The sequence below is a fragment of the Rhinatrema bivittatum genome, chromosome 6, assembly GCF_901001135.1.
Source record: "Rhinatrema bivittatum chromosome 6, aRhiBiv1.1, whole genome shotgun sequence".
NCBI lineage: Eukaryota > Metazoa > Chordata > Amphibia > Gymnophiona > Rhinatrematidae > Rhinatrema > Rhinatrema bivittatum.
Window position 1 is genome coordinate 70,225,301 of NC_042620.1, and position 25,129 is coordinate 70,250,429.

Sequence of the window (25,129 nt, forward strand, 5' to 3'; positions counted from 1 at the left end):
CTGCAGCAACAACAGTGTCTAGATGTCCTGGCAGTGACTGTTGAGCATCTGGCCAACCAGCTGAAGCCTCCCACCACACTGGAGATCCCTGCCTCCCCGCCAGCGGTCACTTCGACTTCCACTCCTTAATTACACCTTCCAGCCCTGCCAAGATACGCAGGAGACCCAAAGCAATGCCAGGGGTTTTTAAATCATTGCTTCATGCGGTTTTCTCTCCAATCAGCTCAGTTCCCCAGCAACCAAGTGAAGACCACGTTCATCCTTTCTCTGCTGGATGGAAGGGCTCTGGCCTGGGCCTCCCTGTTGTGGGAATGCAGGGACCATGTCTTGGGAGATATGCCTTGCTTTGTCCAGATGTTCCGGCAAGTTTTTGATAAACCAGGGCGCCAATCCATGGCCGCCTCGGAACTTCTCCACCTCCGCCAGGGCTCTCATACTCTGACTGAGTACGCAGTGGAGTTTCGTACCCTAGTGTCTGAATTAGGCTGGTGGGATGACAGCCTGAGAAGTATATTCCTAGAGGGCCTGGCTTCCCGAATAAAGGATGAGCTGGCAGCTCAGGAATTACCCAAGGAGCTGGAGACGCTCATTAACTTGGCAGGCCGAATCGATCGGCGTCTTCAGCAGCGCCTGAAGGAACTTAAACCAGGACATCGAGTGGTTCCTCTGGCTCCCTTGTTCTCTCACTCTGACTTCTCCAGACATCACCGAGACCCCGCCAGCTCGCAGTGAAGAGTCTATACAGATAGATCGAAGCCATCTAACGCCAGAAGAGAGACAACGGCAGAGGACTCTTGGACTCTGTAGTGCGGCAACAAGGGCCATCTATTAGCCCAGTGCCCAGAATGTCCGGGAAACTCTCAGGATTAGGTGTCTCAGGGGAGCTGACCCTAGGCTGCATCAACCCTGCTCCTCAATGTATAGTACCAGTGACCCTCCAATTCTCTGTGGGATCCTTCACGACTCTGGCCTTTATTGACTCCGGAGCTGGAGGAAATTTCATCTTGGCAGAACTAGTCAAGCAATTGCAACTCTCAGTGGTTCCTCATGCACCACCGCTCCTAATCTCCTCAATCCAGGGGGAGCCACTGCCCGGACTAGTGTCCATGTGCACTGCCCCTGGAATACTGGAGTACTCCACGAAGAGGAGATTTCCTTCCTGATTCTCGACAAATCCATCCATCCAGTGGTGTTAGGCCTTCCCTGGCTGCGTAAACACTCTCCAATCATCAACTGGGAGATGCTTCACATTACCGCTTGGGGGCCTGATTGCTTTTCCACTTGCCTTTGGGATTTGCCTTAACCACAGACCCTACTAGCTATCACCACATTACCATTACCTCCGCAATACGCCGAGTATGTGGACGTTTTTTTCTAAAGAAAAAGCAGAAAATCTACCGGAGCACCGCCCCTTCGACTGTGCGATCAATCTCCTTCCAGACACAGCGCCTCCCAGAGGTCGAGTATACCCATTGTCCTTACCAGAAACCCGAGCGATGTCCCAATATGTTAAGGAGAATCTAGACCGAGGGTTCATCCGGCCATTCACATCTCCAGCAGGTGCTGGATTCTTCTTTGTAGCCAAGAAGGATGGCTCCTTAAGGCCCTGAATTGATTATTGGGGTCTCAACTCCATCACTCTTCGTGATCGCTACCTGCTTCCGCTCATCCCAGAGCTCCTGGACCGACTTCAAGGAGCCAAGTCTTTACAAAGTTGGATCTTCGAGGGGCCTACAATTTGGTCCAAATCAATCCTGGGGACGAATGGAAGACTGCATTTGATATGCGCGACGGCCACTACGAGTACCTAGTGATGCCTTTCGGCTTATGTAACGTGCCAGCGGTCTTCCAAAACCTAATGAATGAGGTATTTTGGGACATGCTCAACAAGTGTGTGATCGTCTATCTGGATGACATCCTAATCTATTCAATGAACCTGACCACCCATCATACTGATGTTAGCCGAGTCCTTCAGCGTATAAGAGATCACTGTTTGAATGCAAAATTGGAGACGTGTCTCTTTGAGCGAGAGTCATTATCCTTCTTGGGGTTTATTGTCTCCACTACTGTCTTCAGTATGGATTCGGACAAACTAGCCAACATTCGGGAGTGGCCTCAACCTGTAGGACTCCGCTCACTACTGCGATTCCATGGCTTCTCCAACTTCTATAGGAACTTCATTCCTCAGTTTTCTCGCATCATGGCCCCCCTCATGGCCTTAACCAGAAAGAGCGCCGATGCCAAATATTGGTCCCCAGCAGCCATCTCAGCTTTTGAGGAATTAAAACAAGCTTTTCTACAGGAACCATGCCTCCGCCATCCAGACCCTTCTCATCCTTTCATTGTGGAGGTAGATGCCTCCAACATTGTTGTTGGGGCAATGCTCAGCCAACACGCCACCCAGGGAACCCTACTACCATGCTATTTCTTCTCTTGAAAATTCTCCCTGGCTGAGAGAAATTACAGAATCAGAGACAAGGAGCTTCTGGCCATAAAATTGGCGTTTGAAGAATGGCGACAGTGGCTAGAGGGGGCGCAACATCTCAATACAGTGTACACTGACCACAGAACTCTGGAATACCTCAGCAAAGCCCATTGTCTGAATCCCCATCAGGCCCACTGGTCCCTCTTTTTCAGTCGGTTTCACTTTGTCTTATGCTACCGCCCAGCCGCTAAGAATGCTAGGACGGACACCCTATCCAGACTCCACGAGCCTGAGGATAAGTTGGACCAACCCCGGATCATTCTGGATCCTGCTCAGGTTCCCTTGGCAGCCACCTACACGATACCCCAGGGGAAGACAGTAGTCCCGCTCTGCCTGCGACCCAAGGTCCTAGCATGGGCACACAACTCCTCACAGCCGGACACCCAGGAAGAACTCGCACCATGGAACTGGTATCCCACTACTACTGGTGGCCTCGCATGGCTCAAGATGTGCAAGCCTACGTCAGTTCCTGTTCTACTTGTGTGCAACAAAAACCTCTGTCTGGTCGCCCTTGGAGCCTCCTACAACCTCTCCCAGCACCAAACGAACCATGGACACACATTTCCACTGATTTTGTGGTGGATCTACCTCCCTCTCAGGGTAATCAGGTGATCTGGGTAACAGTGGACAGTTTTTCTAAGATGGCACATTTCGTTCCTCTCCCCAAGTTACCTACAGCATTGGAACTGGCACGTTTGTACACATAACACGTCTTCTGCCTCCATGGGCTGCCTCAACAATCCTGATGACCCCCTACAAAAGAACAGAGGAAGGTCTTTAAACCTCGATTGACCCATTCTGCTTGGCCATTCCCCCTGGATGTCAGAAGCAATCATAGGTGTTGGGAGTATTTGATCTCCTGGGAAGGATTCGGTCCCGATGAGAATTCCTGGGAGCCATCATCTAACATCCTGGATAAATCCTTACTGCAACTCTTCCATCGCACTCATCCTGACAAGCCTGGGCCTTCTGCAAGGTGGTGTAAGGAGGGGTACTGTTGTGGGTCTCGGCCGTGGAAGACCACGCCAACCTCCCTACATTTTCCACCGTGAACTGCTGCTTCTCCCTGTCGGCACGGCTTGAAATGCTGCCATCCTGCCTTCAGCGGAGTCTCCCTAGGCACGCGCGTGCAGGAGGCTCCGCCTCTTAAAGGGCCCAGGGCGGGAAACTCCAGGCCAGCCCTCTCCGGTGACATCAAGAGGCAGGGCTATATAAACCAAGCCTCAGTCCCCTGATGGTTGCCTTTGCAACAGGTCGTCTCCTCGGAGTGCTAGTTGCTGCATTGATTCCTTGCCTGATTCCAGCCTGAAGTCCTGTTCCTGATCCAGCTCCTGATCCAGCTCCTGATCCAGCTCCTGTTCCAGCTCCTGATCCATCCCCTGATCCAGCTCCTGATCCAACCCCTGATCCAGCTCCTGATCCAATTCCTTCCTTCTTCCTCCTACTCCTGTGTGCTTCCTTGGCTTGATCAACTGGTACCAACTCTTGGCTCGCTTCACATCTCCCTTGTCTGCTGCCCATATCGACCCCTGGCCCCTTTGCTTCTGCTTGTCTGCTGCCTGCCTTGGACTCTCGGACTGAACTCTTCTCTGCTGCCTGTCCTGACCCGGACTTCTGACCATGTCTCTACCTTGCCTGTCCTGTTTCACCTATGCAACCTGCACCTAAGTCCTGCCGGCCCCGGCACCCAAAAGCTCAACCTGCGTGGAACGAGGGCTGGTATAGGTGAAGCTCCAGCTGGGTTGACCTTGCTTCCTCCACCTACCGGCGATGGGAACCATGTAGGGCCGCCCCTCTTTGGTAATACCAATCCCCGTCCTGGCTCAAGGGTCCACAACCCTAACACTAGGTGTGCCTCATATAGCTGTATAAATACCTACCTAGTATGAGGGCCTTATAGCTAATCTTTCTCGCTCTCTCTCTCTCACACACAGCTTAAAATACTGAAAACACTATTTGCAAATACATTGCAAAGTGCAATAAAGCCATATTGCACAGCTTAACGCAAATGAAAAAGGTGTAGTTAAAGCTGTGCGATATGGCATTGCAAAGCCAGCCCACTTGGCCACAAATCCTGCCCCAAACTCCTCCCCTTTTTCTAATTTGCATCGCACCATGCATTATGGCATTTATGCATGTGAAAACACCATATAGCACTTTGATAAATGACCCCCTTAGGAAGATACTTTCAGGAGCTGACATCAATAAAATGATCACGTCAGTTCCTAAGAATCTTGATTTCCCTCCTTTGTTTTATTGTGCAGCAATAGGCTGTAGGAAACATATGACCTGAAGTGTCACCCATTAAAACCCTAAGATCTCATTTTCGAAATCTGCCTTTTAGCTCCAGATTATGCTGCTTTGGCTATTTTATTCTGCTCCAAAATAGGTTCCTGCTAAGCTTTTGAATTTCTTTTTATCACCCATTTTTCCCTTTTTTGTTCATCCTCTATCCCAGATGGCATCTTCACCAGCCAGGAATGTTGGAGAGAAATCGCCTCCTCAGCGCCACTACATTCTCTCCTTCCACAGGATCAAATGCATTGTCCTCATGGCTTGCTTGACCACTGCCAGCCCATACAGACAAGAAACTAAAAATTAAGTCACTTGTGCTACAGCACACAACACTGTAGCCTGCGTCACATGGCATTAGGGGTAGGCAAGTTCCAGTCCCCAAGGAATCCAATCTGCTTGGGTTCTCAGTATATTCCTAATGAATATGCATGGACAATGCTTCAATTGTGTGCAAATCTATCTCATGCATATTCAGTAGGAATATTCTGAAAACCCAAGATGCTTGTTGTCTGCAGGGAATGGAATCTGCCTACTCATGTGTGGCAGGTCAGGTTCCTGCTTTTTAACCTAATTTTAGCAATGGAAGCAACTTAAGATGTGACTTTAATATGTTTTCTGGGCAGCCTGAGGACTCTGCAACGCCTGACTTGTGTGTAGGAGGAAGCTGATCCAAAAGTAGATTTCATGAGGGCCTATAGTAAAACCTTGTAACTCCCTCTACCCAGGGTTTGATTTTAAGGATTCCTGAGCCTTACTGTGAAGGATGAACTACAAAAAAAAAATGTGAGCCAGATGAAAAAAATGTACCAATATAGTCACTAGGGTACTCTTATATGAATACTCATTGATATAGTAAGGATATTTAAAATAATTCATTATTACCAAGCAAACTAATAACCAGAAAATCTTTGGATTCAATGGATAACAACAAATTAAAACATGTTAAGTAAGTATTTTTAACACTCATGTTATAAAAGAAAAGAAATGATCAAAATAATTAATTCATACATGCAACAGTTAATGCCTGCATGGGAGATATGTAATGACGTTTTATGTGAAAATCATGCACACTATGTTGTTGCAGACACTGACAGGAATGCCTAGCATTTCTTGGTGGTCTGAGTTCCGTTTTATGTTTCAAAGGCAATGAGCAAAGAGACAGCTTTACAGTCACTCTTGTGTCTTCTTGTCTGAAAGAAGCCTTTAACAGTGCTGAAATTCATGGACTTTTATGTTTGCTGCTGAACAGCCCCCAGCCTTAGAAGACACCAGCGATTTACGTTTACAGCCATATTTCAGATGGGAATAATCCAGCTTTTTCTCCAGTCTGCACACACATCATTCACAGCTGTCTGTATAAACCAGTCACCTTTGTTCTTTGCCAGATTCAAAAGCTGGACTTGACTTTTTCATACTTCTTAGTGGTTTTTTTGTTCAATTAAAAGTATGCATGACATCCTTTCTAAATTATAGTGTGTGTCAGCTCTCTGTGATTGTTATTTCTGGCAATCTTAACAGTCTACAATAGTGAAAGCTTTGGAATAGCTGTTCACTTTCTTTTTTTTCCACCCAAGTCAGTTACCAGAATTGAGAAATTGCTAACAAGTAGCAAGAGAACAAAGCAGCTTCAGAATGTTACTTTAAAAAAAAAAAAAAAGCTTTTCTAAAGGTAACGGCATTCAGATGGGTGCAGTCTGGAAAATAAGGTGAAATATCTGAATACAGGGACTGTTACTATCCTGTTAATTCACTAGATCAGTTGAATCAAGTTGAATCAATGCTAAAAAAAAACTAAACCCAGCCCCACATGCACAAGACCCAATTCCAACCACAGATTTGAAAAAAGTAGCCAACGTAGTCTCTCCAACTCTAACAAAAATCATTAACTTATCACTAAAAGAAGGAAACATGCCAGACTCACTAAAAGGAGCAATAGTAAAAACAATTCTAAAGAAAAAAAACAGCGATTACCTAGTCATGAGCAATTATAGACCAGTATCAAACTTGCCCTTAATTGCAAAGTTAATAGAAAAAGCCATACAAAAACAATTAACACTTAGAGAACAACAATATACTGTACCCATCATAACATGGCTTCCACAAAAACTTCAGCATTGAAACACTACTACTTGCACTAACGGACAACATCATGAGAGGGTTTGACAGCGGTAAACAGTACATTTTAGTAATGCTTGAACTTTCAGCGGCATTCGACACAGTTAACCATGACATATTGATAACTAGATTACTTCTTTTTGCTTATTGATCTGAAGTTGTGTAGGAGCTTGTGTAGAAAGCTTCTGTGATTATTTACTGCCTGTGTTTTAACTTCTTTCTAGTCTGTTTCATTTTGTGTAGAAGCTTGTGTAGAAAGCTTCTGTTGATTATTTCCTGTCTGCAAAGCTATCAGCTTTTAAACTGGGAAAATCTCTCTAGTTTGGGGTTAGCTGGCACAACTAAAAAACTGGGGCATAAAGACTGTTTTTTTTTAAAAAAAGAATTGACCAAAAGGCAAAGACAACAGTCCAGAAGTGACGTAATCTAACTAAATTGGGTGTGGCTCAGACCTGTGCAAGGTAATCAGAGCAAGGAAGGGAGCCATTGTTAGCCATTGTTGTCCTGAGCACATGCTAAGGGATTTCTCTGGTGGAACTGTTTAACTGCATTGCAAAATCTTCATTCTGGCTAAGTATTTTCTGCTTATCTTTACTTCTTTTTGCTTATTGATCTGAAGTTGTGTAGGAGCTTGTGTAGAAAGCTTCTGTGATTATTTACTGCCTGTGTTTTAACTTCTTTCTAGTCTGTTTCATTTTGTGTAGAAGCTTGTGTAGAAAGCTTCTGTTGATTATTTCCTGTCTGCAAAGCTATCAGCTTTTAAACTGGGAAAATCTCTCTAGTTTGGGGTTAGCTGGCACAACTAAAAAACTGGGGCATAAAGACTGTTTTTTTTTAAAAAAAGAATTGACCAAAAGGCAAAGACAACAGTCCAGAAGTGACGTAATCTAACTAAATTGGGTGTGGCTCAGACCTGTGCAAGGTAATCAGAGCAAGGAAGGGAGCCATTGTTAGCCATTGTTGTCCTGAGCACATGCTAAGGGATTTCTCTGGTGGAACTGTTTAACTGCATTGCAAAATCTTCATTCTGGCTAAGTATTTTCTGCTTATCTTTACTTCTTTTTGCTTATTGATCTGAAGTTGTGTAGGAGCTTGTGTAGAAAGCTTCTGTGATTATTTACTGCCTGTGTTTTAACTTCTTTCTAGTCTGTTTCATTTTGTGTAGAAGCTTGTGTAGAAAGCTTCTGTTGATTATTTCCTGTCTGCAAAGCTATAAGCTTTTAAACTGGGAAAATCTCTCTAGTTTGGGGTTAGCTGGCACAACTAAAAAACTGGGGCATAAAGACTGTTTTTTTTTAAAAAAAGAATTGACCAAAAGGCAAAGACAACTGTCCAGTAGTGCCCTGCTTTACCCAGCTTGTCCCAGGCTAAACTGTTTGACTCCCTCCCACCCCTGGGGCTTGTTTCTAATAAAGACTGCCTAGATTACCATTGGCAGCAAGATAAATTAGTACATTGGTTACAGTCAAGGAAATAAAGCCACAAATTACCAAGATGAGGACTATCCAATGTAACTGCTGTGGAGCCTTTATTCTGAGGGAAAGCATCTGGAAACTTAGAGCTTGCCCAATTTGTGCACAACTCTCATCCTTGAAAATGGAGCTGACTGTGATTAAAGATCAATTAGCTTCAATTAAAAGAATTACACCCACATTGCATTACTCAGAAAATAATTCCCCAATACCACAAACAAACCAGGAGTCAAGAAAAGGAGATCCATTAGGCTCAGGTAGGACCCACAGTCACCCATTCTTGACAGAAGAGCAGCCAACAGGTATACCGCCCCACTCAAACAGGTCATCAGGAAATTCTTTAAAAACCAGGAATACAGTTGGCTCTGGTAGAATTAGACCTGTGATGAGGAGACACACAATGTACCAAATGCAAAAAGAACAACAAGCCTTCTCTAAAATAAAAACTGAAGAAGTTCTTGAGAAAAGCATTGCAGTATTACCAGAAAAGAGAGAGAAAACACAATGCATGCAGTATTTAAAGATCCATAAGCAAAAAAAAAATCTAATTGAGATGGAAAACTCTGTCAACAGTGGCACTACCGCAAAAAGAAATAGTGAAGTGAATAACAAATCTCAACAATTATCTCACAAGGAGTCCAGGAAATGCAATAACCGTAAAGAGAGTACCTGGAAGGCTATGACCACAAATGCTCATAGTTTGGGAAATAAAATCCCAGATCTGCAGGCCCTAATGGCTGAGGCAGAATTGGACATTGTTGCTATCACAGAAACATGGTTCACAGAATCTCATGAATGGGATACAACAATACCAGGCTACAACTTGTTAAGGAAGGACAGAGAGGATAGAAAAGGGGGAGGTGTGGCTCTTTATGTCAGAAACAACATCCAAGCAACTGAGCTACAAGGAAGTTGGGGTATTGAAGAAGCTCTATGGGTCGACCTAAAAAACGATGACGGAGCATCCATTTATATTGGAGTGGTTTACAGGCCTCCAAACCAAAAGGAAGAGCTGGACAGAGATCTGGTTAAAGACATCCATAAGATAGGTAAGAAGGGAGAAGTGGTGATCGTGGGTGACTTTAATATGCCAGATGTAGACTGGAAAATCCCATCTGCAGAAACTAAAAATAGTAGAGCGATAGTGGATGCCATGCAAGTATCTTTGTTCAAACAAATGGTGTTGGAACCCACGAGAGAAGGAGCTATACTCGACTTAGTGCTCACTAATGCAGATAATGTCTCAGATGTCCAGGTGGGCGCCCACCTCAGCAGCAGTGATCATCAAACGGTATGGTTTAATATCACTAAAATAATAGGGAAAAGAACCACAAAGACCCGAGTTTTACAGTTCAAAAACACAGACTTTGAGGAAATGGGGAACTACCTGGAGGAAGAACTTAAAGGATGGGAGAACGAGAGAGATGTGGATCAGCAGTGGACCAATCTAAAAGGAGCAATCACCAAGGCAACTGCTCTATATGTTAGAAATGTAAAGAAAAGCAAAAGAAAACTGAAACCTATCTGGTTCTCAATGGAGGTGGCTGACAAAATTAAAGCTAAAAGAACAGCATTCAAGAAATATAAAGGATCCCAAAGGGAGGAGCACAAAGAAGAATATTTGTATCAACTGAGGGAGACAAAGAAATTAATCAAGTTGGCAAAGAGTCAAGCGGAAGAGAGGATTGCCAAGGAGATAAAAAATGGTGACAAAACATTTTTCAGATACATCAGCGAAAAGAGAAAGGTCCAAAGTGGTATAGTGAAATTGAAAGGTGGTAATGATCAATGTGTAGAGAGAGACGAAGAAATGGCAGAAATATTAAACGAATACTTCAGCTCTGTGTTCACTAAAGAAGACCCTGGAGAAGGACCATCTCTAAACAACAAGAAACTGGAGGGAAGGGGAATTGATGAAAATCCTTTTACAGTAGAAAATGTGTGGGAAGAACTAAAGAACCTGAAAGTGGACAAAGCCATGGGGCCTGATGGGATTCATCCAAGGATATTGAGGGAGCTCAGAGATGTTCTGGCGGGTCCGCTGTGTGACCTGTTCAATAGATCCCTAGAAACGGGAGTGGTGCCGAGTGATTGGAGAAGAGCGGTGGTGGTCCCGCTTCACAAGAGTGGGAACAGGGAAGAGGCAGGCAACTACAGACCGGTTAGCCTCACTTCGGTGGTGGGAAAAGTAATGGAGTCACTGCTGAAAGAGAGAATAGTCAACTATCTACAGTCTGGAGAATTGATGGACCAGAGGCAGCATGGATTCACCAGGGGAAGATCCTGTCAGACAAATTTGATTGACTTTTTTGACTGGGTAACCAAGGAATTGGATCAAGGAAGAGCACTAGATGTCATCTACTTGGATTTCAGCAAAGCTTTTGATACGGTTCCGCACAGGAGACTGGTGAATAAAACGAGAAGCTTGGGAGTGAGTGCCGATGTGGTGACCTGGATTGCAAATTGGTTGACGGACAGAAAACAATGTGTGATGGTAAATGGAGCCTTCTCTGAAGAGAGAGCGGTTTTAAGTGGTGTGCCGCAAGGATCGGTGTTGGGACCTGTCCTGTTCAATATCTTTGTGAGCGACATTGCAGACGGGATAGAAGGTAAGGTTTGTCTTTTTGCGGATGACACTAAGATCTGCAACAGAGTGGACACGCCGGAAGGAGTGGAGAGAATGAGACGGGATCTAAGGAAACTGGAAGAGTGGTCGAAGATATGGCAGCTGAGATTCAATGCCAAGAAGTGCAAAGTCATGCATATGGGGAGTGGAAATCCGAATGAACTGTACTCGATGGGGGGGGAAAGGCTGATGAGCACGGAGCAGGAGAGGGACCTTGGGGTGATAGTGTCTAATGATGTGAAGACAGCGAAACAATGCGACAAGGCGATAGCAAAAGCCAGAAGAATGCTGGGCTGCATAGAGAGAGGAATATCAAGTAAGAAAAGGGAAGTGATTATTCCCTTGTACAGGTCCTTGGTGAGGCCTCACCTGGAGTACTGTGTTCAGTTCTGGAGACCGTATCTACAAAAAGACAAAGACAAGATGGAAGCGGTACAGAGAAGGGCGACCAGGAAGGTGGAGGATCTTCATAGGATGACGTACGAGGAGAGATTGAAGAATCTAAATATGTACACCCTGGAGGAGAGGAGGAGCAGAGGTGATATGATACAGACTTTCAGATACTTGAAAGGTTTTAATGATCCAAAAACAACGACAAACCTCTTCCGTAGGAAAATAATCAGCAGAACCAGGGGTCACGATTTGAGGCTCCAGGGAGGAAGATTCAGAACCAATGTCAGGAAGTATTTCTTCACGGAGAGGGTGGTGGATGCCTGGAATGCCCTTCCGGAGGAAGTGGTGAAGACCAGAACTGTGAAAGACTTCAAAGGGGCGTGGGATAAACACTGCGGATCCATAAAGTCAAGAGGCCACCAATGAAGAGTGGGTGACTCGCCAGAATGATGGCTATTGACACAATACCCTTACTAAATAAACATACACATGCTTACTGTGACTCCTACATCGCTCTAAGCTTCAACAGCAAGAGGTAATGGAAAAAAGGATTTGCACTCATAAAGAGGGGAGTAGCTGGCTTGTTACGGCGGTTACTACCCCAAACCAAATATGCCTGATACTTCACTTTCAATGCATATACAGCATAGCTCTCTGCTTCAATGACGGGGGAGAAGAATAACTGATACTTCACACATCCAGCAGAGCTCTCTGCTACAACGGCAAAGGAGAAGAAAAAGGGTTCGCACTCAAAACGCGGGGAGTAGCTGGCTTGTTACGGCGGTTACTACCCCAAACCAAATGTGCCTGATACTTCACTTTCCATGCATATCCAGCATGGTTCTCTCCTGCATCGGCATGGGAGAAAGACTGATACATCACGCATTTCCAGCATAGCTCTCTGCTTCAAGGGCAGGGGGAAAAAAAAAAAACAAAAAACAAAAAACCTGATGCTTCACGCATATCCTGCATAGCTTCAACGACAGGGGTGAAGAAAAAAAAGGATTCGCAATCACAAAGCGAGGAGTAGCTGGCTTGTTACGGCGGTTACTACCCCAACCAAATGTGCCTGATACTTCACTTTCAATGCATATCCAGCATGGCTCTCTGCTTCTACAGCAGGGGAGAAGAAAAAAAAAAAAAAAAAAAACCAACGGGAGCTGTACAACATAGTCTGGGTGAGGCAAATGGGCGTGGATGTAGCTTGCTTATCGCGGCGGTTACTGCCCCTACTACCCCTAACTAATCAAGCTAGATGTTTCACTTGCATGCAGCTCCATCGCTGCTCTCTGCATTGATGGTGGGGGTGGAAGGGGAATAGAACAAGGAGCTAAGAGTAACAGATAAGAATGAGAGAAGAGGTGTGTGGGGCTTGCTGGGCAGACTGGATGGGCCATTCGGTCTTCTTCTGCCGTCATTTCTATGTTTCTATGTTTCTATGTAGATTAGAAGAAATAGGACTAAGCAACTTGACAATCAAATGGTTTAAATCATACCTAAATAACAGATACTTCCAAGAACAAATCAAAGAAGTAATGTCAGAGAAAACAAACCTTCAAACAGGAGTTCCACAGGGATCTGCCCTATCCGCCACAATGTTTAACATATACATGCTGCCGTTATGTCACCTACTAGCAGGTTTAGGAATTTTGCTCTACATCTACGCCGATGATTTTCAGTTAATACTCCCAATTGACGAAACAATTGAAAAAACACTAAACATAGCAAACATGTACCTAGATATAATAAAATAACTTCTAAACCAAATGGAACTAGTGATCAATACAGATAAAACCGATTTCTTACACCTAGAATGAAAAAACATAACGATCATCCAGAACCCAATTACACTCAACAAAAACCAAAAAATACATCTAGCTGAGAAAGTAAGAAACCTGGGAGTGTTAATCGACCCAGAACTAAGTATGAAACAACATATATCTCAAAAAGTAAAAGAAGGATACACCAAACTTATGACTCTCAGAAGATTAAAACCACTTCTAACGCCCACCAACTTTAGATCAGTCTTACAAGCCTTAATCTTTTCCAGTACAGACTATTGCAATGCCCTCCTACTGGACCTGCCATATACCACAATAAGACCATTACAGATTCTACAAAACTCAGTGGCAAGAATTCTAACTGGGAAAAGTAAAAGAGAACATATCACTGAAACCTTAATAGAATTACACTGATTACCCATTGAACAAAGAATACAATACAAAACTTTATGCACCATTCATAAATTAATACACGACGAAAAAGTAGAGTGGCTGAACACAGCCCTCCGCTTACATACCCCACACAGAAACCTAAGGTCAGCAAACAAAGCACTGCTAACTATTCTGTCAGTCAAAACAGCCAGATTAACACAAGTAAGGGACAGGGCCCTATCCCTAGCAGGACCGATAATATGGAACACCATGCCGGTAGAAATCAGATTGGAAAGAGACATCAAAACATTCAGAAAAAATGTAAAAACATGGCTATTTAAGCAAGCATACCACAAAGAGAATCAAGAGTAGAACCCAGGGAACTGTTAGTTGCGGTCAAGCAAACGCCCACACAAACACACTCCTTCCTTCTTAAAGTGTGTCTTCTCTCCTATATTCTAATTTCTTCCTTTATCTTAAACAACAAAGAACTAAAGTTAAGTAACACCAAACTTTTAGCAGAGTTAGAAAAACTAGACATGACTTATAACACTCACCAAATAGTACTTATTCTGATATAATGTTACTGTATTTTTGTTGGCACCTGTTTAAGAGTTAGAATTCTAGACACTTTATTCAACTTAGTTTTTGTGCCTTATTGTGAACCGTTGTGATGGCACCCGCTTAATGACGGTATAGAAAAGATTGTAATTAAATAAATAAATAAATAAATAAATTCTAATTCAGTGTGGAACTGGCATGGCCCTGTACCTATAATAGTGCTGACTCCTTTTATTAACAAGATAAATACTAAAATAGTCTTATGTTGTTATATGACTGAAATGAACCATTATGTTTTCTATAAAACTGTTGCATCGTATGTTTCCTTAATGCCTGATCTGCAGATTCTAAAAGATTTAGATACTCTTGAGAAATGTGACAGCAATGGTAAGCTTCACTGGTTATCTAGATACAATGTTACATGAAAGAAACAGACAAATAAAACTAGGGTCCTCTCTTTAAGACCATATATTCACTATAAGGTCCATTTTCAGCCACTGTGTGGCTCGCCTAGTTAGATGGACAACTCCATGCAGGTAACTAGCAGGGTGTATTCAGCAGCGCAGTAGAACCGCTGAATATACCCAGCTATCTCTAGCACAGGACTGGGGATCAGAGTTAGTCACGCCTCCTTATCCAGCAAACACCACTCCTCCCCAGAACGACCCCCATTTATCCAGCTAAATTCTAGCCAGATAAGTGGCTGAATATGCTGTTTCTGCCATTTAGATGGATAATTTTTACATTATCTGTCTAAATTGTTTTTGAATATTGACCTCAGTGATACTATATCCTGTTCTAAATTTCCCCACAACAAATGAACATGTACAGTACAGAATGGATAGCGCAATCCTTTGCTTATTTTATTAAAATTAGGAATATTGATTTATAAATATTTTCAAACCCAATTCAGAATTTTATTTGCCACATACAGCAAATTTAGAGCAGAAACTGCTCTTGCCAAAGGCTCCAGTGACTTCTTTTTGGCCAAGGCCAACAGCCTTTACTCAACCCTCATCCACCTTGACCTATCTGCTGCTTTTAACATGTTGATCATTGTCTACTCCTTGACACATTGTACTCATCTGGATTTAGAGACTCTGCTCTGTTCTGGTTTTCTTCTTACCTCTCCCATTTTACTTTTACAGTATCCTCTGGTGGTTAGAGATGTGAATCGGAACCGGAATCTGATCGGTTCCGGTTCCGGTTCCAATTCAAAATCTTAAAATGTTTATCATCCGGCTCGATTTTTCTTTTTGTTATCGGCTGCGCCCGATCCAATAACAAAAAAACCCTCCCCCACCCTCCCCCACCCTCCCAAACCCCTAAAAACCATTTTAAAATTACCTGGTGGTCCAGTGGGGGCACGGGGAGCGATCTCCCGCTCTCGGGCCATCAGCTGCGTTAATAAAAATGGCACCGATGGCCCTTTGCCCTTACCATGTGACAGGGAATCCGTGCCATTGGCCGGCCCCTGTCACATGGTAGCAGCACTGGATGGCCGGCGCCAAGTATGAAGGAAAAATCTTTCCTTCAGCATCAACTACATATCATGGAAAATGGCAAACGTAAGGAAAATACAACATAACATGCACACATTTACTGCACTTGCAACCGAAATGTTTTACACAGCTGAGGGTTCACTCTTTGAGGGCAATTTTCAATGTCCTCCAAAACTTTGACAATCCATTGGCATAAACACCATGGGTACAAACGTGCTTCTGAACATTGTACCTGCTTTACAACAGGATGCAAATAATTCACCAGGAGGTACAATCCCCTATTCCCCCGAATAAAGACTTTTGAAAATTGCCTTACTCATGTTTTAGATGCAAAGTGAGCGTAAAGAAAAACCAGGGCTATCTTCCATGGCCGTAGAGGCAAAAACTCACAGTAAAAACATTTTTAAATATATCCGAAGCAGAAAGCCTGTGAGGGAGTCAGTTGGACCATTAGATGATCGAGGGGTTAAAAGGGCACTTAGAGAAGATAAGGCCATTGTGGAAAGATTAAATGATTTCTTTTCTTCGGTGTTTACTGAAGAGGATGTTGGGGAGATACCCATACTGGAGAAGGTTTTCATGGGTAATGATTCAGATGGATTGAACCAAATCACGGTGAAACTAGAAGATGTGGTAGACCTGATTGACAAACTGAAGAGTAGTAAATCACCTGGAATGGATGGTATACACCCAGAGTTCTGAAGGAACTAAAAAATGAAATTTCAGACCTATTAGTAAAAATTTGTAACCTTTCATTAAAATCATCCATTGTACCTGAAGACTGAAGGATAGCTAATGTTAGGGATGTGCAGGCAAAAAGGGTCAGGAGGTCCCCCCAAGCTGGCCAAAAGTCCCTGTGGGTCCAACGGGGGTCCCGGAGCGACCTGCCGTCCGACGCCAGGACTCAAAATGGCGCCGATAGCCTTTGCCCATACTATGTCACAGGGGCTACTGGTGCCATTGGTCAGCCCCTGTCACATGGTAGGAGCACAAGATGGCGCCGATGGCCATATGACAGGGGCTGACCAATGGCACCGGTAGCCCCTGTAACAAAGGCTATCGGCACCATGATGAAACTAGCACCGAGGGTGTGAGTGAGTTCCCGGACCCCACCGCTGGACCACCAGGGAGTTTTGGTAAGTCTTGGGGGGGTCAGGAGGATGGGGGGTTTAAATTTTTATTTAGGCCGAATAAAACAGAAATCTGTTTAATATGTGGGGAGTCGCGATGCGTTTCGCCTCCCCACGTATTTAACAGATAGCAAAAAATAAGTTGCGGATTACAAATACGTGCAAAACGGATGCACACCTCTAGCTAATGTAACCCCCATATTTAAAAAGGGCTCCAGGGGCGATCCGGGAAACTACAGACCGGTTAGCCTGAATTCAGTGCCAGGAAAAATAGTGGAAATTATTCTAAACATCAAAATCACAGAACATATAGAAAGACATGGTTTAATGGAACAAAGTCAGCATGGCTTTACCCAAGGCAAGTCTTGCCTCACAAATCTGCTTCACTTTTTTGAAGGAGTTAATAAACATGTTTTTGGGTACTTGCCAGGTTCTTATGGCCTGGATTGGCCACTGTTGGAAACAGGATGCTGGGCTTGATGGACCCTTGGTCTGACCCAGTATGGCATTTTCTTATGTTCTTATGTTCTTATGTGGATAAAGGTGAACCTGTAGATGTAGTGTACTTGGATTTTCAGAAGGCATTTGACAAAGTTCCTCATGAGAGGCTTCTAGGAAAAATAAGACATGGGATAGGTGGCGATATCCTTTCGTGGATTACAAACTGGCTAAAAGACAGGAAATAGAGAGTAGGATTAAATGGACAGTTTTCTCAGTGGAAGGGCGTGGGCAGTGGAGTGCCTCAGGGATCTGTATTGGGACCCTTACTTTTCAATATATTTATAAATGATCTGGAAAGAAATATGACGAGTGAGGTAATCAAATTTGCAGATGATACAAAATTGTTCAGAGTAGTTAAATCACAAGCAGATTGTGATAAATTGCAGGAAGACGTTGTGAGGCTGGAAAATTGGGCATCAAAATGGCAGATGAAATTTAATGTGGACAAGTGCAAGGTGATGCATATAGGGAAAAATAACCCATGCTATAGTTACACAATGTTAGGTTCCATATTAGGTGCTACTACCCAAGAAAGAGATCTAGGCGTCATAGTGGATAATACATTGAACTCGTCAGTTCAGTGTGCTGCGGCAGTCAAAGAAGCAAACAGAATGTTGGGAATTATTAGAAAGGGAATGGTGAATAAAATGGAAAATGTCATAATGCCTCTGTATCGCTCCATGGTGTGACTGCACCTTGAATACTGTGTACAATTCTGGTCGCCGCATCTCAAAAAAGATATAATTGCGATGGAAAAGGTACAGAGAAGGGCAGCCAAAATGATAAAGGGAATGGAACAGCTCCCCTACGAGGAAAGACTAAAGAGGTTAGGACTTTTCAGCTTGGAGACGAGACGGCTGAGGGGAGATATGATAGAGGTGTTTAAAATCATGAGAGGTCTAGAATGGGTAGATGTGAATCATTTTTTTACTCTTTCGGATAACAGAAAGCCTAGGGGGCACTCCATGAAGTTAGCATGTGGCACATTTAAAACTAATAGGAGAAAGTTCTTTTTCACTCAATGCACAATTAAACTCTGGAATTTGTTGCCAGAAGATGTGGTTAGTGCAGTTAGTATAGCTGTGTTTAAAAAAGGATTGGATAAGTTCTTGGAGGAGAAGTCCATTACCTGCTATTAATTAAGTTGACTTAGATAATAACCACCGCTATTACTAGCAACGGTAACATGGAATAGACTTAGTTTTTGGGTACTTGCCAGGTTCTTATGGCCTGGATTGGCCACTGTTGGAAACAGGATGCTGGGCTTGATGGACCCTTGGTCTGACCCAGTATGGCATGTTCTTATGTTCTTATGTTCTTATTTTAATCTCTGCTTCGCCAACAATTTTTTTTTTTTACTTTATACTTATTGAATTTCCAGAAATTAATGAACAAACAAAAATTTGCAAGATAAATAGGCAACCCAGATGTATCAAAACATTTAAACAAGCAATTATGAGGGAAAAATACCAGAAACTAGAGATGTGAATCGTGTGCCAGATTGTCTTAACGATCAGATTCAGCTGGGGGGGGGGGGGGGGGGGGAATCTGATCGTTAAGATATGTGAATTGGAATCGTTTCCGATTCCAATTCACATCGCTAATTTTTTTTTAGGGTGGCCCTAGCAGCTAAAAAAAAAAACCCACCCGACCCTTTAAATCGACCCCCCCCTCCTGACCCCCCCAAAACCTTTTAAAATTACCTGGTGGTCCAGGGGGACCTCGGGGGCCTTGGGGAGAGATCGAGGGAGGCCTCGGGGAGAGGAGAGATCCAGGGGGGCCTCGGGGAGAGATTTCCCGTTCCCAGGCATCAGCTGTTCTAAAAAAAAATGGCGCCGATGCCCCTTTGCCCTTACCATGTGACAGGGTATCCGTGCCATTGGCCGGCCCCTGTCACATGGTAGGAGCACTGGATGGCCGGCGCCATCTTTACTCATCAGCCCCTATTATACTATACTCTATAATAGGGGCTGATGAGTAAAGATGGCTGGCGTACCACGTGCTGGATTTCCGAAATACCTGTCAGCATGTGGAAAGAAAAAAACATGGTAGAATAAAAACTGTTACTGTCCGGAAAAAAAAAATCTTTATGTCCGTGAGGTGGCGTTTTACAAACTGCTGATGTCAGCTTGCTTTTCCACCAAAGTAATATACTTACTGGTCAGCCATAAAGGAGATCTCTATCTCTGCACTTTAGGTATTCTAAGCTTAGAGAACTCAGCGATATGATTTTTGCTAACTGGGTAGCCTCAAGCAGTACTGGACAAACTCTAAAGGGAGCTACAGTACATCATACCCAGTCTGCAAGTTTCTGCAATAATTGGGAGATGGAAGGAGAAAAGTCAAAAGCAAGACATGAGACATTTCTCTCTTTTTTTGTGTGTCTCTTGAACAAAGTTGTCAGCTGAAAGATGGTGCACACCTCAAACTGGCCATGCATACTGACAGAGTGTGGCACTGTCTTGGGGAAGGCATGCCTCAGTAGGAGCTAGAAAATAATAAGGACCAGAGAAAACCTTTGTTAGACATTTGTACAAGTTTTCTTCAGATTTGCTTAATTTCTTTTCCCCAGCATTCCTATTACATTATTTATGCATTATTGATGACCCTTTTGCCTCATGAAATATTCCGAACAAACCTTCACTGAACCCCAATGATATCTGCTGCACAGGAAAGAACAAACTACAGTAGACGCTCAGCTGTTATCTAATTCCATCTAAAATATTGGAGTCATCCCAGGCTTAGCGACAATGCAATGCACTAGGGTCAACAGGGTTCTTACACATCACTCAGAAAAGGGAGCTTGGCTCCAGTAAGCTATTTTGGCCACAGTATGAGTTGTCCTTGCTGGTAAAAGGTAGTACTGAAGGGTTCCACCTCGGTAAAAGCTTCCCTTATATTACTTCACACATGATTCATGATTTGAAGCATGCACCATGCACGCATTCACCTCACAGGTGTTTGCATAGAGATTAGGGAACATGGCTTGCCTAGCCAAAAAAAAAAAGGATGTAGAGGAGGTGGAAGGGAGAGAGAAAACAAAACGGTACTTGAAAAAGTTACAATAAAATTATTAATTTGATTTCTAACAGCCTGCGAATTTTTGTAGATCATTTTCCTCCTTCCTTGTGCCAGTGCTATCAGTACTGTTGTTGAAATGCTATGATCTTCACAAGCTTAACAAAATGATGATCTGACCAGTATATCAATACCGTACTTTGAAACAGTTGTCAAGGGCAGGAAGTCTTCCAGACTCGAGCCCTAAGCTGCTTCCATGACATCATACATTTCAGGCATTCACTGCTCTCTGATATGTTGAAATGTATGAAATGAACCCCAGCCTTAAGAGAAAGTAGATAAGCGAATATCTTTTGGATAGAACTGAAACAATTCTGACATGTCCCTTTCTCTGAACTTTTTCTTCAGATTATTTTATGATCTATTTTTCTAATATATGTTTTTTTGCGTTCCATTTCATTGTCTTTTTTGCAGTTGGCAATTCTATTGTTCTGCACCAAGTTTATGCCCTTGTCTTTTGGTTGGGGTTTTTTTTTTATTTTTTTATTTCCTTGCCTAAATGAATTATAGCACATGGATACAATCTGTTTATACTTCTAAGTTCAAAAACCTACCACATACAGGGCCCACAATGCATTTTCTCTTTGTCTTTGACTTTTCTTTAGATCTGGAGACTGAAATCCAATACATTTGTCTGCATCTGCTTCTAAAAGCTTTTTTCCCCCAACCATGCCACAGATCCCTTGTGGCTCATTAAGCACATTTACATTCAACTCTTAAAATCCTAAACAGCCCCTTTCACGCCTGGCCATGGTGTATTGATGAAAGAAGCACTCAGGTGATGGTCTCTATGCTAATAGCAAGTAATCCCTTTGACTGCTAGGCAGCTGCCAGAAATGTTTTGTGTGGCACTGGAGACTTACAGTGAATCATAAATAACTGAAACTGGACAAGAAACCAACTGACCACCAAAGTATTATGGAACAGGGTAGCTGGTTAATGTTAATCCCGAAGATGGCATTAATTGTTTACCAGGCAAAGGCACAGTATGCCAAAAGGCTGATACTGATTAGTGCAGCAGTTCAGTATAACTAAAATTGTCAAAAGTTCTGTAGCTGAGCTGTCAACCTGGTTCATGAAAAATTAGACTTGAGAATATCATGGCCGGTGCATCCATCAAGGCAAGCTAGGTGGTTGCCTATAGTGCCAAAATTGGGGAGGCTGCAAAATCCTGCCAACGTGAAGCCCAGAAGGGTGCTGTACCAGAGCCAATACCACCACAGAAGGGAGCACTGTGCTAGAGCTGCTGCTAATAAGTAAGTTGGTGGATGGGGGTGCATGACCGATATTTTGCGTAGAGTGCCAAATACTCTTGCACCAGCCCTAGTAAACATACCTCACAGATTGTAATGTGAGCAATTTGTCCTGTTTTATCAAAATACTGGTGCAGTTTAAAAATAAAACCTTGGAGGCAGTGCTGCTCACTGCCATATGGAAGGATGTGAGTTCAATTCTTGATTGGTTGTGGAGTCCCCAGGACAGGGTTGGGAAACCCTCAGCTAGTGACTTGAGCAGTGACATATTAGTTATCTTTTAAAAATTTACAGACCAGCCAGGGCCTTGATATAATGCCTCATGCTAATCACATTGCAGGTGCATCCCTGGTCCAGGACCGACCTGGCAGAAGCCCTCTCAAGTCGACTATATCAATCCGTGTGTGCTTGGCGCCAGGTGCCTCCTCATGGAGAAGATGCATTTAGTAAGTGGAATGTCCCTCCCTTCACCATAGGAAAACTCCAAAAAATAGATGAAATTGTAAACTAGGTTGGCAGTATTTGCAATTATGTACAAAATGTATTAGGCTATATACATTTCTACAAGATATCAAACAGTAAATTCATATTCTTGTGGGTATTAGTATCAGACTACACATCCTTGTACAATTCTGCAAGATATCAACTGGCACATTTAGCTGTTTGGGGGTTTTAGCCCCCGACAAAATACCACCTCTGGTGTTTCATTTAATCCAATATAGTTCCCTTCCTTCTTTTTCTCTTCTGATTATATTCCCAGTCTTACTTATGTGAAGAAATGAAACTGGGCCACTGGGAACTGCTAGTCATAAGGGGGGGAGATGCATTGAGTACAGACTGCTGCTGCTGCCATCTCCTCTGCTTTACTTCATCTCTACTCTGGGGTCCACACCCTTCTGGGGGACCTGACTCTACCTCTTGAACTGCTGGGAGGGCCGACTCTGCCTCCTGATCTGCCACTAGGATCTATGCCCTCCTGAGGGACCCAACTCCACTTTCCGATCAGCCTCTGGAGTCCATGTCCTCCTGGGGAACCCATCACCTCCTGATCAGCCACTGGGGTCCACAGCCTGAGGGACCCAACTTCACCTCTGTATAGTCAATATCCTGAGGCTTCCTTCCTGTGGGAGGGATTTCCTTTCTTGGGCTTGTGACTTAACTAGGCTTTTGGCTTGCTCATTGTTTAGTGATTCCAGCTCAGCTAAGCCCATGACCAAGGCAAGATTATGGAAAAAGAACAAGTGCAAGCTCTTCCATCCTGCTTGGCCTTTTCCTTTTCTACTCTGACCTCCCATGGCATTCAGGGTGAAGATCTGTTTGCTTGATTAGACTGACATGAACCCATTGGACCACGGTTAGATTGACGCTGCCTGATCTGCGAAGAGATCTGTCTCCCATAGGTGGCTGCTGGCGCAAGATGGAGGTGCGCAGAACCAAGGATAGCAAAATAATAGTCAGGCAAGGGTCAGGGCAGGCAGATCCATTCGTAGAGAAGAAATACTATGCCAAGGTCATGGCAGGTGGCAAGCAGAGTGAGGACAGAACAGTCTAGGTCAAAGCAAAGCAAGATCATGAAGAAGCAAATATTCCAATATAGGAATAACAGAACTTGTTACTCGGGCAATTGGTGAAGGGAACTGGGCTTCCTTAAATATTTTAAACAGTGCTTATGGCATCAAGGTTCACCACAGGATTTTCTGTCTTCAGGCCCTATAAAGCTCAATACTTCCTGAGCGTGCCCCTAGTCTACATGATGCAAGGCAGAGCCAGGTTGTCAGAAGACATGTTGGAAGGCTGCAGGAGAGCATAAGACACCACACTGGAGCTGAGACAGAAAGGTACTAAAAGCTGGCTGCAAGCTGCTAGGATTAGAGACACATTACAGTTTCCAACACAAATCCCTTTTTTAGTCAAAGTTATATAATTCAGTACTTTGCCATGATTTGTTTGTGAAGCGAATTTCTCTGTAAATCAGCAGCAATAGTCAGGGGGTTGTCACATGAAATCCCCTAACCTGAAACTCTGATCCATCTCTTCAATATGGGATTAATCGCCTTGACAGTAGGGGTCTGATAACCTTTTCATTTTTGTGCTGGCTTTCCCAGGCTAGTGGCTCATTTTGCATTGCTTCTTCCTGCTTCAGTTTATTTCAATGGCATCATGCACTTTCTCCCCTTCAACAGGGAGGGGGGGGGGGAGGTTTCACTGGGATCTGCTGATTGTAGTTTGCTGGATATGCCTTCCCTACAGATAATTAGGTTCATTGCGATGCAAGAAAGGACTTTTGTGGTGGTCAGTCATTTGCTATAAAACAGTTCCAGATGGTTTCCGGATGGAATCATGCATTAAAACCTTCAAAAAGTGGTTTAAAATAGTTTTGGTTAAGGCATTTGTGTTGCCCTAGCTGGACCCTTTGCTGGCTAATTTTGGGTTGGTATGTAAGCTCTGGTCATTGATTGATAGAAGGCATGTAAAGCATTTTACTTATTGCCTACACAGATGATATAGTTTTGGGTTTCTGTAGGCTTGCTGTTGTGCTGTAAGTTTTACTGTAACTGTTTATATGTCACATTGTATGTTGCCTAGAACTTTGGATTGCACGGATAATAAATGTTTTGAATAAATAAATAAATAGGAACTGGATGTGGGTTCCATGCTTGCAGGGGAACTGCTCCTATTCCATGAAGAAATTCAAACAATGAAAATGGTAAAAGGTTCTGGGGAAGACTGGGAAGAGCCAGAAGAGATTTTGTAAAACTTTTTTTCCAGTTCTTTTTTTTTTTTAAACATGAAGAAAGGCTTCAAAATTCTATGGGCTGAAAAACCAAATGAGATGAGACATAAGGACTCACTCATACATCATGGCATGCAAACAAAATAATGCGGCTTTCCTAAAATAACGCAAGATGCATTATCTTCTGAAAACTTAGCTGTAACTCAGGACTTGTAGCTAACTTTTCTCAAAAGCCTCGAGATACTAATCTACATCCCAATGCCTACATACTGAAACTTAAAAGGCTACACCAGCCCAAAATAATCCTCCTTCCCAATGTGTCAAAGAACCCTGAGGGTCTAGCAAGATCCCTGCCATCTGTAGAGGTGGCCCAGCAGTAAAAAATAGAAAATAAAAGTTGCACAGTTATGCCTCTCTACCCTGCCAAACTGTCTCCACAAACATCCACACCCCCCCCCCCTTCCCAAACTCCACCTCCATCGATACCAGCCATCCCTTCCCCAGTAAAGGCTAGCCTATCTCTCTCCAGGACCCTTACTCACCCTAGCCCACCCCCTTTGGTCATCCCTGGTATAGAAGTGGCTCCCTTGTAGTCTAGTGGGGCTCGGTGTGCTCCCTAGGCTCTGGGCCAGCTGCCTTCTTTCAAAATAGCCCCACCTGGCCTTTGTCCCATCACATGATGGGGCAAAGGCCAGCCGGTGCCATTCTGGAAAATGGTGACAGTCAGCACAGAGTCTAGTGGGGCTCTAGGCCACACTAGACAATCAGACAACCACTGGACTAGCAGGGACTCCCCTAAGAACATCAGGTAAGCCTGAGGGAGATGGGCTA